At 43.7% G+C, this 15,966-nt stretch overlaps 1 protein-coding gene across 4 annotated transcripts in view; it reads left to right on the forward strand.

The window, feature by feature from the left end:
* The window catches only part of PIK3R1 (phosphoinositide-3-kinase regulatory subunit 1), a 470,555-nt gene that overhangs the window by 378,029 nt on the left and 76,560 nt on the right, over nucleotides 1–15,966 (forward strand). The window contains exon 1 of one of the 4 annotated variants that reach the window (XM_037529892.2): nucleotides 11,717–11,796. The exons of 1 other annotated variant lie outside the window; for it this stretch is intronic. The gene's annotated coding sequence lies outside the window, so the exon portion shown is untranslated. 2 more of the 4 variants (XM_054688104.1, XM_054688103.1) reach the window with 2 other exon arrangements.

Consider the following 15,966-nt stretch of genomic DNA (forward strand, 5'->3'; position numbering starts at 1 on the left):
CTGAGAAAGGTGCTATAAAGGAAGAGTCCAGAGGGCAGTGAACTCGGAACGGGGAGTGGACCTACTCAGGGAAGTCAAGGAAGTCTTCCTGGAGGAAATGGTGCAAAGGGTAGATTGGGAGAAAAAGAAGAGCTCCACAGAAAGAAGTTCCTCAGAGGCTCTGTACACAGGCAGGACGGAGTCTGATGACTCTGAGGAATGGAGTGGCAGCCAGCGTGACTGAAGAACAGAGGATGGGGATGTGGTGTGTGATGAGGGAAGAGAAGCAAGGGCAGTAGGACTGCACAGCCCAGGTGAAGGAACTTGGCTTGTGTATCGAGAGTGGCTCTTGCAATTCTTGGTGCAAATCAGAATCACTGGGGGTAGAGGGCATTTGTAAAATGCCAATAAAAGACTCCCACTCAAATACTAATTTCTGGAAGCGAGACCCAGGTATAAGTTTTGTTTTGTTTTGAGACTCCAGATAATTTTACTGTGAAGAAAGAAATGATTAAAAGCGAATATGTTGTGCTATGTGTGTTCAGGGAGATGGAGTATATCACAAGATATACTTTTCTTTGGCTAGGACTGTGGAGTTAAGAATGCTAGGGATGGAGAGGTTTCAGAAAGGAGGAAAATTAACTGTAAATGATGCAATTTTGGATTGGCATCGCAGCAGTGAAAGTGAAATATATGAGATTTCCAGTTGAACCATGGGGACTGGGGGATTGAGGGATTCAATATAGAGAAAAAGGGAAACTGATTACTTCTGGACAGGCTGGGGCATTCTGCTGTGTGTTAAGGGAGGGGCACGTCTAGAGCAGACATGATTAGGTGGGGGTGAGGCTTCAATTTTGGCCTGTGACATATTTCACTTCGTCCTGTCTTTTACTTCTCTTGTCTCTAGGTCATCAATACGTCACTCACCTATCCTCCCTTCTTTTTCATTAACACAAACAAACCACAAAACTACTGAGCATTTATTAAGGCCAAGTCATTGGCCTGATTAATCTGACTTCAATTGTAGCTTGAAGACATTTACGGATTAGTAAATAAAATTTCCTACTAAATACACATATTTTCCTAGCAAATTTGTTTCAGTTCTATCTTCCTAATTTTTTTTTTACATTTTGTATTTCTTAAGATATTTAATGCCAGTAACAAAAATCCTGTTTCAGTAAGCTTAAATAAAGGAACATAAGTGTGTAACTCTTGGAAAAAGATAAATATGCTGCTAGGTTTCAGGAAAAATTAAAATCACAAACTCCTTTCTTCCTTTCTGTATATCTGCTTAGTTCTTCCTTCTCTTTCCTCTCACAAATCAGCTTCCATCACTTCTCTGGTCAACCTAAAAGAAAACATGGCAATTACCAACTTCAGATGTTTCAGTCTAAAAGCTCAGGCATCAAAGGGAAACTCTCCTGACCCAGTAGGAAATCCAAACTCCAGGGGAAGGGGCTCATCAGCTCAGCTCTGTCAGATGTGCTCCTCGACACACAATGAACTTCAGCCATGAATTAGGACCAGGCACAAGATGATGAGCATCCACCATTGGTTCATGTACCCACTGATCTATGGTAGAAATGAACATCCCCAGGCTAGTGCCAGGGACTGGACCTGGGATTTCAAGTCCTGGAAAAGCAGGGGTTAGACAAATAGTTGATGAATTCCATTATACCCCAGTTGAGTAAATTTACACATTTGAGCTTTAATATCTAACTGAAGATTCCAAGAACATGGATAATTTTACAAAATATTTCCTCTATAGATGTTTACAAAGTATTTCATCTCTCTGGATTAGTGTTTTTATTATGACCTGAAGTTTCCAAAATTTCTAATATTTCATATTAGTGATGGCTGCCAATAGATTTGCATTTGTATGTAATTTGAAGTTTTAAAATTGATTATTTAAACAAAGGATTGCACTAGTTCTGAAAATATTGTGATATTAAATTTCATTTGCATTTCTATCTATGGAGAATTATGTAACAAATTCTAGCTCTTTTGATTCTCATTAGTATTTGATTAATATGAAGACTCTTTCATACCCTAAAAGAAGCAGCAGAATTTGAGATTTCAGTTGCATTTGGGGGAACATGTACTTTGTTCCCCTAAAAATAAAGTACATGTTACTTGACAAGCCATGAAGAAACTGGTTTTGACAGTGTAGTCTTTTGAAGCACTGAGATAAAATGATAGCTTTACAAATTACTGACAAATGGAATCATATATAAAAATCTCTTATGGATTTTTTATGGATAGGCATTAAAAAATACTAGGAAACAGTTAGGTCCATATTTCCATTCTGACTTCTCAGGGTGTGGCACTCTTTGCAGACTCTATACCTTGTGAGTTTATGACCTTTAAAATTTCTCCCCAGGAATTTGTAATCCAGATGGGATTAAACAAATACATAGTTAACAGAGTTTATAAAATAATCAATTCTAGAGTGTCCAGTATCCAGACAATCTACATAGACTAAGAAGTCAGAGATTGGAAGTCCAGGTGGGCCTCAGTGTTTGTGCGAGGACTGACTTGACGAAATTGTGAAGTGGATGTAGTTTGTTTTGGGTGCCTTGTACCCCTTTATCAGCACAAACTGTTTCTCCCTTTTTGTGTCTTTGTATGTCTGTTAATTTCTTCATCTTCTGGATGTTACCTATCATATGTTCCCGTCTTGCTCATTGCTCATTTTCAGCTAACCTCTGCTAAAGTCCCAACTGAAAATTGAGGTGTTATCTCAAGCACAGCAGAACTGTGGGTCCAGGACTTGGGCTTCTGGATGTGGCTCTGCCGTTATCGCTCTGTATAATCTAGAGGTAATTTTTTTCATGCCCCCCCCAACTTTAGTTTCTTCATCTTTAAAAGAATTGGAAGGAATTAGATAAATGCTCAGCTATCTTCCAGATAGTATGTTGTTAGCCTTCAGATGTGTTTGCATTTTTAAGAGGTGACTATTCTTCCCTAGTGCAGTTTAGTGCAAAAGACAGCAGGTTTTTTTTTTTTTTTTTTTTCCATAAGGATTCAGATAGTAAGTATTTTAGGTTTCTGTGGGCCATACAGTTCATGCTGCTGTAGTGGTAGTGTGAAAACAGCTGGAGACAACAGGGGTTATTAACAAGAATAGGTGGTTGGCCAGAATTGGCCTTCAGAGTTTGCCATCCCCGACTTAGGATTTGCTATCTGGAACCAAGTGAATTGGGTTCAGAGCTCAGTTCTGCCAGCTTCCTAACCTTTTGCACCATCCTTTCCATACTGGTGAATGGAAGAAATGGAATTTGACTTACCTTATAAAGAGGGATTCAGTGAATTCATATGTGGGAAGCATTATAAGTGCTGTTAACTACTGTTGTTACTGCTCCCCCTGTACTCTGCTTCATTTAGCGTTTGTATACTCTTTTCTGTTGATGGACTTGGCCCAATAACCCCCTCCAAAGGAAGGTGGTACAAGGGCAAGAACCACCCACCCACTAGTTGAAAAGAGCTCCATCTCGGTAGGGAAGTTCTTCTATCCAGAAACTTCATACTTGTAAACAAGCAAAGATATAGTCAAAGCTTCTTACCAGGGCAAAAAGCACAGTAACTTGACCTGCTTCCAACAAATGGCTGTGATGTTCACCTGTGTGACATGGCTGTGAATCTAAAGACAAATGGTCTTGTAGTCTTTGCAAGGTTGCCTATGAGAGAGCCAAAGACTCTGAACCTGCTTCTGAGAAAGAATGAATAAGGTAAAGCTTATTCGGTAAGGCGGTCTCAGTCAGAGTACTTGAATTCCTGCTAGGGAGAATCCTAGGTACTACAGAGATTGGTAAAGAGAGACTTTCTGAATGAAGGAAATATTCGGAAACCATTTTAATGGGGGCCATCATGGACTGCATGCAGATTGGAGGTGGTGTCTGTGATCATGGGGGTGTGTGTGCCCACACTCATGGTCAGGTAAGTGGCCTGGGAATAGATGCATACTCTTCTTCCCCTTTTAATTCAGTGATTGAAAATAAAGCCAAAAAAAAAAAAAAGCCAAAAAATAAGGCTGCCAACTCCTTTTCCATGGTATTGTATGGTAGAATATTCTATAGCATTTCAGGTTCAAATATGTTTTACCTTAGATTGTATCATCAGCCTGGATGCTTCTGTTTTTCCTGTGGCACAGTGCCTTAATGATAGACGTGATTATTAATCTTTCACAAGGGCATTGTTGACAGCCTTGTAATCACATATAAGAGTCATAAATCTTTTCTTCAATAAGTCAATGGTGCCTATTACATTTGGCAAGTATTTATCAGGCCCTGCTAAATCGGATGATACCAGTGGGACCCCAGCTAAAACAGTGGACCTGGTCTTGGATTTAGGAGTCTGAGGTTCTTCTGTTCATGGTGCTGTCACTGTCCAACTGTGCGACATAGATAGAACATCACTAACTCCGTAACATGGAGACAGCTAACTTCCCTGGGACACAGTTTCTTTATCTGAGAAATGAGAGTGCTAAACTAGATGCAAGGCACTTGGCAACTCTACAATTCAAGATTACCCAAGCAGAGCGATGAGGGGTGATCCCACACATCAAAAATTCAATGTGGATCAGCCCAAATCCTTTTGGGACCTTCCCAAGTTTCTCTTTGATTTTGGAGATGCTAATCAGTTGATACTGACAATGGTTAAGGACTGAAAGTTGGCTGGAAGTGGCACGTCACAGATTCGGGACATGAACCTGAGGGAGCACATGAACCTGAGGGAGGCGTTATTGAACAAGGAGGCTATGTGTGCCCTGGAGTCAGAGGCCTAAGTGGATATGTGGTTCTGCTGCTTCGTCTGTGGGTCTCAGGCCAAATCATGTAACTTTCCCAAATCTGTTTCTTCATCTGTAAAGTGGAAATTAGAAGCATGTTCTCCTACAACCCAGGGTGGGTGCATCAAATAAAGTAAACATGAAAACCCAATTTAAAACTTATTATCACAAGCATGACTCCTTCTTGAAACATAAAACATAAGATCTGTTTTTCAGACACAGTGATGGTTAGAGGAATTAATAACCCACAGAGCATCCTAAATCATAAGTAGCCTTTCTTTCAAAATGCATTTTATTCCTAACTAAAGGAAGGAAATCTTTATTAACTTTGTGCTATAGCCACCCAGTGAGGATTTTGAGTGTTAAAGTACAAGATTCTAACCAATTTTAGAAAAAATTGGTGCTGTCAGCACACAGCCTCACCTGATTTGAGTGTTTTCTTTGTACACACAGTTTGGCCAGACCCAGAGAAAAAGCTGTGTGATAGGAACTAGATTGGGGAGGCTGATGGTGATGTGTTTCCTTTATTCTGTGAGACTGTCTGAATACTCGGGGCTAGGTTCTGTCAGAAGCGCTGACAGTTCTGGATCCCTTCCAGTTGAGGGAACAAAGGCTGGGATTTCTTTTGAAAAATTCTTTCTGAGCAGTGAGATTGTCCAACAGTTTCCTTGATAAAGGGCTCATTATCTATCGGTGTGACTTTGCCCTTAATTTCTATGCTGGCAATGCCAACACGAGCATATTTAAGCAAATCTTTTGACCCACTCAGCTGTAACAGAACTCCTACAATGTGTGCCAGAGCTCCAAGCTGGGCTGTGGGATATGATCAACTCCAGGCTAAATTTTCAATTAGTTGAATCACCAAGAAATATAATTTGTTAACTTGCTTTTCGTTGTGTTTATACTTCTTGTCACTTTTCAAAAACAAGCTCCTTTTCAAATAAAAAGATAGAATGTTTTAGAATTGCTTCTTTAGTTCAATTGGCAGTCCTTACGGATATGAGAAGTCTGCTTTTGTTAGTCAGGTGGCTCTAGAACTTTGGGAAAAGATGGTCATCTGAGAAAGAAAGAAATTATAGCAGTTAACACATGGTGAAGCAGTCTGAGAAAGAGTCTGTAGATGTCCATTTTTAAAAGCTGTGATGTTTGCTTGTTTTTTAATTGTGTTTTGAGAGTTCTTAGCATATAAATACATCTAGAGTGTTTTTAGAATAAGAGTTCTTTGTTGGATATACAGTTGACCCTGAACAATGCTGGAGTTAGGCATCCTAAACCCCTATGCAGTCAAAAATTCAAGTATAACTTAATTACTTCTAGTAGCCTGCTGTGACACATATTTGTAAGTTAGATGTATTATATACTGTATTCTTACAGTAAAGCTAGATAAAAGAATTAAGAAAAATTTAAGAGGAAGCACATTTATGGTACTGGCCTATGTCAATACTATACATTTTTATCATCTGTTTATAAGAAAATCCATGTATAAGTGGACTCATGGAGTTCAAACCCACATTGTTCAAGGATCAACTATATTTTGAAAATATTTTCTGCCAAAATGTGACTTTCTATTTTCACAACAATGTCTTCTGAAGAGTAAAACTTTTCAGTTTTTAAAAATTAATTTTATTGTGGTAACACTGGTTTACAACATTGTATATGATTCAGAGGCGTAGGATCACAGCTCTGCAGGTGTGTTACTGTGCCACACCCACCACCAAAGTACCAAAAGTCCTTTACCATAGTCCATTGTGCCCCCTCCCCACTTTACTCTCTTTTCACTCCCTACCCTTTTGATAGCCTCAGTCCTACAGTCAAACTTCTAAGGTTTGTTTTTGGTTTGGTTTTATCTGATCTTTATTTTGTTTCTCTGCAAACCCTCTCCGTATAAGTGACACCATGAGTGATTTATCTTTCTCCTTATGACTTATTTTACTTAGCATAATCCCTTCCAGTTCTATCCATGTTATCACAAAAGGCAAGAGTGCATCATTTTTTATAACCGAGTAGTAGTCCATTGTGTATATATACCACATTTTCTTAATTGACTCATCTGTCTTTGAGCACTTAGGTTGTTTGTAAATAATGCTATTGTAAATAGTGTTGCCATGAACATAGACGAGTACATGTTCTTTCTAAGTAGTGCTTTTGCATTCTTCAGGTGAATACCTAGGAGTGGAACTGCTGGATCATGTAGTAGATCTATTTTTAATATTTTGAGAAACCTCCATACTGTTTTCCATAGGAGCTAGATCAGTCTACATTCCAACAGTGTTAGAGAGATCCTTTTCCTCCACAGCCTTTCCAGCACTTGTTTCTGGTCTTTTTTGATACAGGCTGTTCTCACAGGTGTGAAGTGGTATCTTATTGTGGCAAAACTTTTCAATTTTGGAATCCAATTTATTGATTTTTTTCTCTTTAATTCATGCTTTTTGTGTTCTAATATTTAAGAAATATTTTCCAAGGCTGCTTTATTTTAAAATTTTTACTGTTTCAGCTCTTAAATTTAGGTCAATGATCCATTTCCAGTCAATTTATTATATGGTAAGATTTCAGCATCAAAGTTCATTTTTTCCTATAAAGTTTTCCCATTGCTCTGTGCCTAGTAATGATTTAGTGGCTCTTTTGAATTGGCAGCACAGGTAGCTCTGTCCCCACATCTGTCTCTAAGTCATTCAGCCCCTCAGAGGTTGTGCATGAACAGCACTAGTATTTCATCTTCTTAACTGTCACAGATAAAATAACTCAGTGGTGAGTTTCCTCTAGCCCTACAGATCTTTTTTCCCTTATTGAGTGTCCACTATGTACCAGAAAGTCTATATTAGCTGCCAGAGTTACACAAAAATAACAAGCAGCCCTTTCATTTAAGAAACTATGTAAAAATTCTGGTTTTGTTTCAAATTTTATCAGGTTTACTGAGATGGCTATATTGTAACTTTCTATGTCAGGCTTCTATGAGAGTAAATACTGAGTAAAATGTAACTGAAAGTATCAATAAGGTATTTCATACACTTCCATCATATTGCTTGGTTTTATTACCAAATCATGAGAAGTAAAGAGCTGAAAGAGACATCAGGCTGGAGCATGGTGAGGACCAGGAAACTTGAGTAAAGGTGTTTGTGAGCAGAAGTGTTTGCTGGGACTCAAGAAGTTGCCTCCTCCTAAACCTTCAATGTAATTAACAGCTCGTGCAAGCTCCAAAACAACAGAATGAGAATTACAGTATTATTGGCCTTCTGAATGCTTCTCACCCCACTAGGAAGCATCAGTCATTTTTTTTTTAAATCTTTCTCTTAGTATCTGTTTCACCAGGTTAACTCACAAAGGTGGAAGATTTTAAACCAAGTGAAACATGGGTTATTTTCTCTCCCAAACATTTCAGTGAACAGAGGAGGAGAGAAGGAAAACAAAAACATTGGGTAAAATTCTACAGTATTTGTGGGTTGTGAGCATTGGTATTTCACTCGTTACCGATGCCTGCAATGTTTGGTGCTAAAGAACAGAAGATTCAAAATACATGAGCCTTTTCAGCAAGGTAGTTTGCTTTTTGGATGCCTCCCCTCTCTCCCCCTGCCTGCCTTTTCAGGCTCACTTAGTTTTATGATGTTCAGCTTTATAAACCTGTAAACTGTTGGACATCATGCTTATGTGCCCTAACCAGGGCTTCAAAACATGTTGAGTTAAATATCCAGCATTTAATAATTGAGAAATTGCCCATAAACTTCTGAATTTCCAGCGTCTCTCTGAAAATGAGGTCTGGCAAATCTGGGTTTACATTCCTATGTGGCAACAACCAGCTCAACTCCAGTAACAGCTGCTCCCTCTAGAACAGCCATTTGGACTCCTGTCTTCCCAGCTGACTTTTCTGACAGCTCCTTCCCTACCTGAGTCCTCCAGGGTCTCATGTTCTTAAATGTGGCTTCCCATTGAATCATGGGAAGAACTTTATAAGCCACTAATAATTGTGTTCCACCCCCAAAGATCTTAATATATATCTGGGGTGCAGACCAGACATTGGGATTTTTATAAGCTTCCAAATGAGTAGCCAAAATTGAGCACCCCTTTCTAAGGCAGAGCATCTCAAAGTTTAACTTGCATATGAATCTCCTGGGAATCTTGTTAAAACGTAAACTGTGATTCAGTAGGTCCAGAATAGGGCCTGTATTCTGTATACCTAGCAAGTTCCAAGGTGGTGTCATTACTGTCTCTCTGTGGACCTCTCTTTGAAGTAAAGCTCTTAGGTATTTGTGTTTGTTTTATTTTGTTTTTTTAAATCTCAACCTGGGTTTCAAATCTAATGGAAGCACATTCTAGAACTCATGTTGTTGAATAACTGGAAGTGCTGTTGACAGTGAGAGATTCCAATGGGTTCTCCTTAGGAAGGGCACTTCTCAGCTTGCTGTGGCTACTAGATGTCTCTCAAGGTATTGGAGTCCTTCACTCCCTTGGCTCTGATTTTTAAACCATCTTCCCTGTCACCAGTTGTATATGACACCCCTGTCTTCCTTTGGGAAATTTTGAGCTCTGACATTTTGAGCTCTTCAGTGGCAGCACCACCTGCCAGTCAACCAATTGGACGGTGGTTTGTGTGTTCATTTGTGCATTTTAGTGCAGTGGTTTCCAGCCTGTGTTGCCTAGAGCAGTGGTTCTCAAAACCCTAGTGTGTATCAGGCCCCTTGGAAGGCTTATTTAAATAGATTGCTGGGCTCTGCCCCCAGCATTTCTAATTCAGTGACAAGAGAATTGCTCTTTCCAACGAGATTATCTCCCTATTCGGCAGATGATGGCATGGCTGGTCCAAAGACCTAGAGGTTCTCATAGTCTCAACACATGGCTTTTCTAACAATCGCATTTGGGGGATGGGGGGGCAGAGAAGATTAAAGGAAAAGGTATTTGGGGGAAGTGGGAGTTTAAATATTGTGTATTGCTTTTGTTTTATTATTTCACTGAATTCAATGGGAAATAGAAATACTGAAATTAGTGATATGGGGGGAAGGTATCAATTTAACTCAGATCATACATACTGCTATTACTTAGTTTCAAGAAAAAAGAGGACTCTTGCCCTTCCATGACACACCAATTGGACTTGTGCAATGTGTCTAATTACGATGGACAAAATTTTTTACATACAACATACATTGGAAATAAATTGCAGAATACTAAGAAAGGGAGCTCAATTAAGGACTTCTTGTTATTTTTAGGTTTGTACCTAAGACTCTTTCCAGGAACTCATGTACAAAGGAGGAGACAGCTGCTAATGTTTTCGTGTTCAGAGTTTCTTCAGACCGAAGGAAACACTGTGACCATCACAGCAGTGATGTCTCAGTTTATTGAATTGGATCAAAGTAATTCTACTGCAGGATGAGACGCCTCCTTCCATTTACAAAGCTCAAACAATGTAGAAGGTCCTTTTCATAAAGTAGGTGGGACGGATGTAGCTCGGTAAACTCATATTTACTGTTAGATAAGTCGAATTCTTAAACGTGTGGGTAACTATTTGTTTTTATGTCTCCACTTCAAGAGACGTTTTGGAATAATAGAAACCCCAGTGCCTGAACAACATAAAGCACAACTTTTCCGTTAGAATGTGAGTCACCTTTAAAGATAATTATATTTTCTAAGGACAGTCAATAAATTCAGGATGCTATTTCCTGTACTTCCAACGCCCACAGTTCCAAAAAGTTTGACAAAAGTCTGATTGGTTAAAAAAATAATATTCCTACAAGGAAACTAAGGAAGAGCTGTAAAAAGGGCTTTAGTGCAAGCAGACTGGGTGGGAGCAAGTCTCAAAACGGCAGAAAAAGGATGTGAGAAAAGGACTTATAAAAAGTGGACACGTGTATATTTTAATGGGGAAAAGCGGTGCACAAGATGCGGGCATTCCAGAATCTAACCGGTTCGTGGCAGGTTTGAAGCAGCACCAGATTTTTCTTGAGCAACTTAATGAGCGATTATTAGTTGCATCTGCCTTTGAAAGCGAACACATTTAGCAGACAAAATCATTCACGTGAGCTTGCTGCTCCGACCCCAAGAGCTACGAGGCGGCCCTTGGTTGGCCTTAGCGAGCTCCATTTGCTCTGTCATTTCTAGATGGGAAGGGGCCAGCCAGCGCGCGCCCTCCTCGGAGAACTTCCCTTCTCGCGGACCTGCCTAACTCCCGGCGGCGGCGGTGCCCGGCTCCTGGAGCTCGCGGCAGGCTGCGGGCGCCGGTCCCTGCAGTTCACCCTTTCACCCCTCCTTCACCCCCGGGCGCCGCGCGGAGTGGCAAGGCTTTCCCGCCCACTCCCCAGGCTGTGCCGGCGAGGCCGGGAATTGCAGGGCCTTCCAGCTCCGGCAACCCTGCGATCCTAGTCCTCCCCACCCCAAGCGCTCTGCTGGGGCGCTGGGGGCTCGAGAGAGAGTGGGGCTGGCTCCGGACACTCCCGCTAGCGACGCGGCCGGGGAGTCTGAACTTGTCCGCGACCTTCCCGGGCCCCGCGACCGCGGGTCCCGGAGGCGCCCGGCGGCCGCTGCGCCCCTGGCGGGCAGTAGCCGGCCGGCCGGCCGGCCGCAGACCGGGCTGGGCAGCGCAGGAAGCGCGCGGCCGGGCCGTCCAGGGCATCCCCGCGGCAGGGGGCGGAAGGCTGGCCCGGCGGCAGGAAGGGTCCGCGGGGCCGGAGCTCCGCCCCGCCGTCGGGCCCCGCGGCCGGCGCGGTGAGTGGCAGCGCCGGGGGCGCGGCCCCCGCGGAGAGGGGCGGAGCCGCGGGCGCTGGTTGGCGCGCGCCCGGGGGCGGGGAGCCCGGGGCCGGGCCGGGGGCGGGGCCGAGCGGGGCGCTGGGGCTGCGGGCGCTCGGAGAGGAGCCGCGAGCAGCTGGAGCGGAGTTGGAGGAAGCGGCGGCTGCAGCGCGGGCGGCGGCGGGAGGTGGGCGCCGACGAGCTCGGATCAGGAGCGGCCGGTGGGTCGAAGCCGCGGGACAGGCCGGGGGAGCCGTGAGCGCAGGAGGCCGCCGCTGCAGCCCGCGCCCCGCGGAGGAAGGAAGCCGGCCGGCGGGGAGGTAGGCGGCCGCGCCGGGGCCGGGCGTGTGCGCTCGGGAGGGGGAGGAGGTGCGTGCGCGCGGCTGCCGCCGTCTCTTCCTGTCACCAGCAGCCGCTTCTCCTTTTGCAGAGCCGAGGCGGGGGGACGGGGCGGCTGTCGGACCTCCCGAAGCGGCATCACCCGCTCTGCGGAGCGGCCGCGGGCCTCGCTCGCCGCCGCCGTCCTGCGCGCCCCCGGCCGCCGCCCGGCTCCCGTTCCCCGTCCGCGGGCTGGTCCTGCACGCGCCGCGCGCATTCGCCCCGGAGCTGCCGCCGCCCTGGGGCTCCCCGCTGCCTCTCTGTCACCGCGCGCTTCCCGGGGTCTCCGCGTGCCGGGTGGCGGTGCTCCAGGGCCTCTCCCCGCGCCGGAGCGCTCTGGCGCTGCCTTGGCGTTCGCGGGAAGGAGCGGCGCCTCCCCCCGCGCCCTCCAGCTGCAGCCGGGGTCGCCGCTTCCCTTCCCGGGGCGGGCGGGCGGGGCGTCGGTGGTCCCCGGAGCCCGTCCCCAGCCCCCGCCCTCCGAAGTTTGCCGCCCTCCTCTTCCGGGGTGGGGGAAGTGTGCCTCGGGGCCCGGCTGGGCGGCGCGTGCCGTCGGGCCCCGCAGGTTGCTCCAGGCATATTTAATGGGGTCCCGGAGCCGCCGGGACATCCAGTTGTTTAGTAGCGAAGGACGAGACTGCAGCGACCTGCCCAGCAATATGGAGCCGGCTGGGGAGAGTAAGGGAGCTGCAAGCCTGAGCTGTAACGCGGGGGATTGTCTGGAAGCCACAGCTCTAGTGCTCACTTCCGAAGGGCAGAAACTGTCCCGCAGATCCCAGGACAAAGCGAACCGAAACGCTCCGGCCAGCGCAGAAATGTCCTCTAACAACCAACATTGGTGCATGAAATGCAAGGCTGTGAGCGGAATGGCTGTTACATGCTGAATGCAGAATGTAGAATGTGTGCCAACTGGATCTGGGGACATTCTTGACGCTTCTGTGGGTGCTGTTCATGTGGGGAAGGTCCGGCTTCCTCCGTTAATCCCTGGTGAAGATGCAGTGATGTTGGTGTCTGAGTTTGAGTTTACTCTTTATTTGGGGGGGTTTATGACTTTGGAAGTGATAGGGTCTTTTTTCTGTTCTTTTCCTCTTTGTCAGTCAGTGTGAAGTACAAATGGATAAAGCAGTTCCGGGTTTTGAATGGAGCATAAGATTGTCATTTCGGTGTGATGAGGTTCAAGTTTTAATTGTTAGGGACACACACAAAATTGATTGACCCGGGCTTTGTGTCGAATTGTCTTTTAATATTTCATCAGCTTGCGTTCTGCCCACCTTAAAGATTGTTAGGCTTTAATTGCAAGGTTAGGCTAGGCAGACAGGTTCATTTCTGTGACACTATCAAAGTAATCGATCTCGAATTTACACAGATCTCGAATCTGTGTAAATTTTGGTAATTGTGTGACTTCTGCACAAGAGAAGGCCGCAAACGTCTTATATCATTCATAAAGGAGAGAAGTTGCCCCGCTGGCTAGTTTTATTGATGGAGTTATACTGTTCTTGAAATAAATGATGTGAAAGCAGTCAATTGTTTTCTTAGGAAGAGAACTTACTGAAACTTTGGAAAGCACATGTTTTGGTCTTTACAAAGAAAATACCCTAAGAGTGACTTTTTTTGAGGGGGGGAGGGGTCCTTCCGAAGTTGGGCAAGGAAGGTGTGTTTAGTTCACAATCAGAACTTAAACTGGAGAGGCTAGTGGAGGAGGCTCCTGTCTTGCAGAAAGACTGGGGTCTGTCACTACTGGGCTTTTCTGCTCCTTCATGCCAGTGCAGGTAGGTACTAGACAATCAGTCCCAAAGAAGTGTAGAGATTTTCATGAGTGGAAGAAAGTTTTATATCTGACACTGGCTTTCAAGATGCTAGATGCATTTGTTTTAACTTTTATCTTGATTTGGGACCTATTCTTGTCAGTTGCATGACAGAACTATGCAATAGACCATTATCTTTTGTTTTATCTGCTTTTGTAAAATGATGATATAACTATCTTTTAACATATGTGATGCTGATAGTCACTTCCAATGATTAATTATATTCTTTCTTAGTTAGTTCTTGATCAGGGAACTCCTGCAGCATAAAGTGGTTTTGGGAAACAGAAGTGGCATAATAAATTATAGGTAATATATATTTTGGTTCTTGCCAGTGACCGTAGTATACATTTACCTTCTGGAAATGACAGTTGCAGCTAAGCTGCTTTTTGAAGGGTTTAGTATTTTAAATACAGACTTACTCTACTTACTTAAATTTTGTGTTGTGAAAAGTATTGGTCCTACCTTTGATAAAATTTTTTCCATGAATGCTATGTAATTTTTAAGTTGGTATGTTTGTGGAAATTTCATTTTCTCTGAAAAATTGTCCACATGCTCATTAAAACAAGACCAATTCCAGTTCAGCTTTTATTGTGTTGCACTGTGTGACTTGCACAGTGTTATGTTTTGAATAAAGAGATAGCAGATAAGTAGATTTTAAAAATGATTTTGTGATCAAAATAAATATAGAGAAAACAGGTATTGCTAGCACTTGGGTTTTGCTTTTAATTCACTCACCTTTGTGGCCTATATGATGAGGGATCGCAAAGTGCTTTTTCTTTAGTATGTAACATTGTTATATACATGTTAGAGTCCCACAGATTTCCCTCTTTCGGAAGGCACGGGGACTTGTTATTGGAGGCAAGAGAATGGAGCGTCTTAGTGAAGATGAGAAAATTATTTATTGGTGGCAGGAAGGAATTATTAACTTAGTTTTTACCTTTTAATACTAGTTGTATCACTGTTTTTAATAAAAAATTTAAGGTGTAATTAATTTTTTTAAATATTCCTATTTCTTAATGCATTATTCCCATCTCCTCTACTGCATCCTAATGTGATTACCTGCCATGATTCAGCCATCGCTCTTATTAGTATTACTTTACTAAAGGAGTGACGATTAAAATCCATAATGTACATTGTGCCAAATGAACTGAAAAATAGACTGGTAACTACTTATAAACTTGTCTGTTTGGCTTATGTTACTGTATTTTTTCCCCCAAAGGATAGAATGAGTGTAATATAGCTTTACTAAAAACAAATCCAACTATAAAAAACACCTTTGGAGATTTTAATCTTCCCAGTATTGTTTTCCTTAAAGTAAATCAAATATGTACCCATAGGCACCTGTAGTCAAAATAGTTTTCAAGTTAACGATCACCCCAGAGAGGACTGAAGTCATAGGAGTCTGGCCAAGGTGTGAGGAGTCTCCACCTGTGGCAGAGGGAGTTAATAAAGCGAGGTGCCTGGGTGGGCATGTCTTGCCTTTGGCCTGCCTTGCTGTACCCCAAGGACACCGCGGTCTGGACCTGGGACGCAGCCCCAGGAGCGCGGCTGTAACCTGAGGACACAGCTGCAGTCAGCCTCTGGAGGACTGCATTCCAGCTGCCATCTCAGGGCAGCAAGGGAGCAGCCACCAAACCCTGTTGGAGAAGAGTCCTGTTCCCTAACTCCACCCCCAGCCTCCCACCAGCCTCTCACACACTCTGGGCCCCTCCCAAGTCTCCTTTGCCCTGACTTCTGCAGAGTCACCCTCGGTCTACCTCAGGTAGAGAACCACTAGATGGGCAAAGTCCCCATGCTGTCTTTATCTTGCTGTCTATTTACTCTGAAAAGGAGTTAAGGAGGCAGCCCAGAGTTTTCTTTCAGGTAGCTGCAGGATTCATTGGAACAGTTTGCAGCATTTGGATGTAATATGGAAGAAGATTCCTGGGAAATGTCTGTTCCTGTTTGAAATCTGAATTTTGTCAAAGGCAGTGAGTGGTGTTCAATACTGAGAACAACAATAATACCAATGCCGTAGCTGCAGTTTATTAGCTTTGTAATCCTAGGCAAATTACTTAGCGTCTCTGTGCTTGTTTTCTCATCTGTAAAATGGAGGTAATAATTGTACCTAGGGGGGTTGGGGATGAAGTGAGTTGGTATATGCAAAACTCGAACAACTGTGCCTGACCCATTGTAAGCCCTGGGTCAGTGTTAATTATATTAAGCTCTAATTATCAGGCATGGAGCTAAGAGCTTTATATATGTAATTTCTTTTAATCCTCCTAATAACCTTATGAAGTGTAGATTTGCTTATTGTGTCTGCCTTACAGA

Source organism: Talpa occidentalis, unplaced genomic scaffold (assembly GCF_014898055.3).
Source record: "Talpa occidentalis isolate TD23 unplaced genomic scaffold, MPIMG_talOcc4v2.1 talOcc4.6, whole genome shotgun sequence".
Classification (NCBI taxonomy): Eukaryota; Metazoa; Chordata; class Mammalia; order Eulipotyphla; family Talpidae; genus Talpa; species Talpa occidentalis.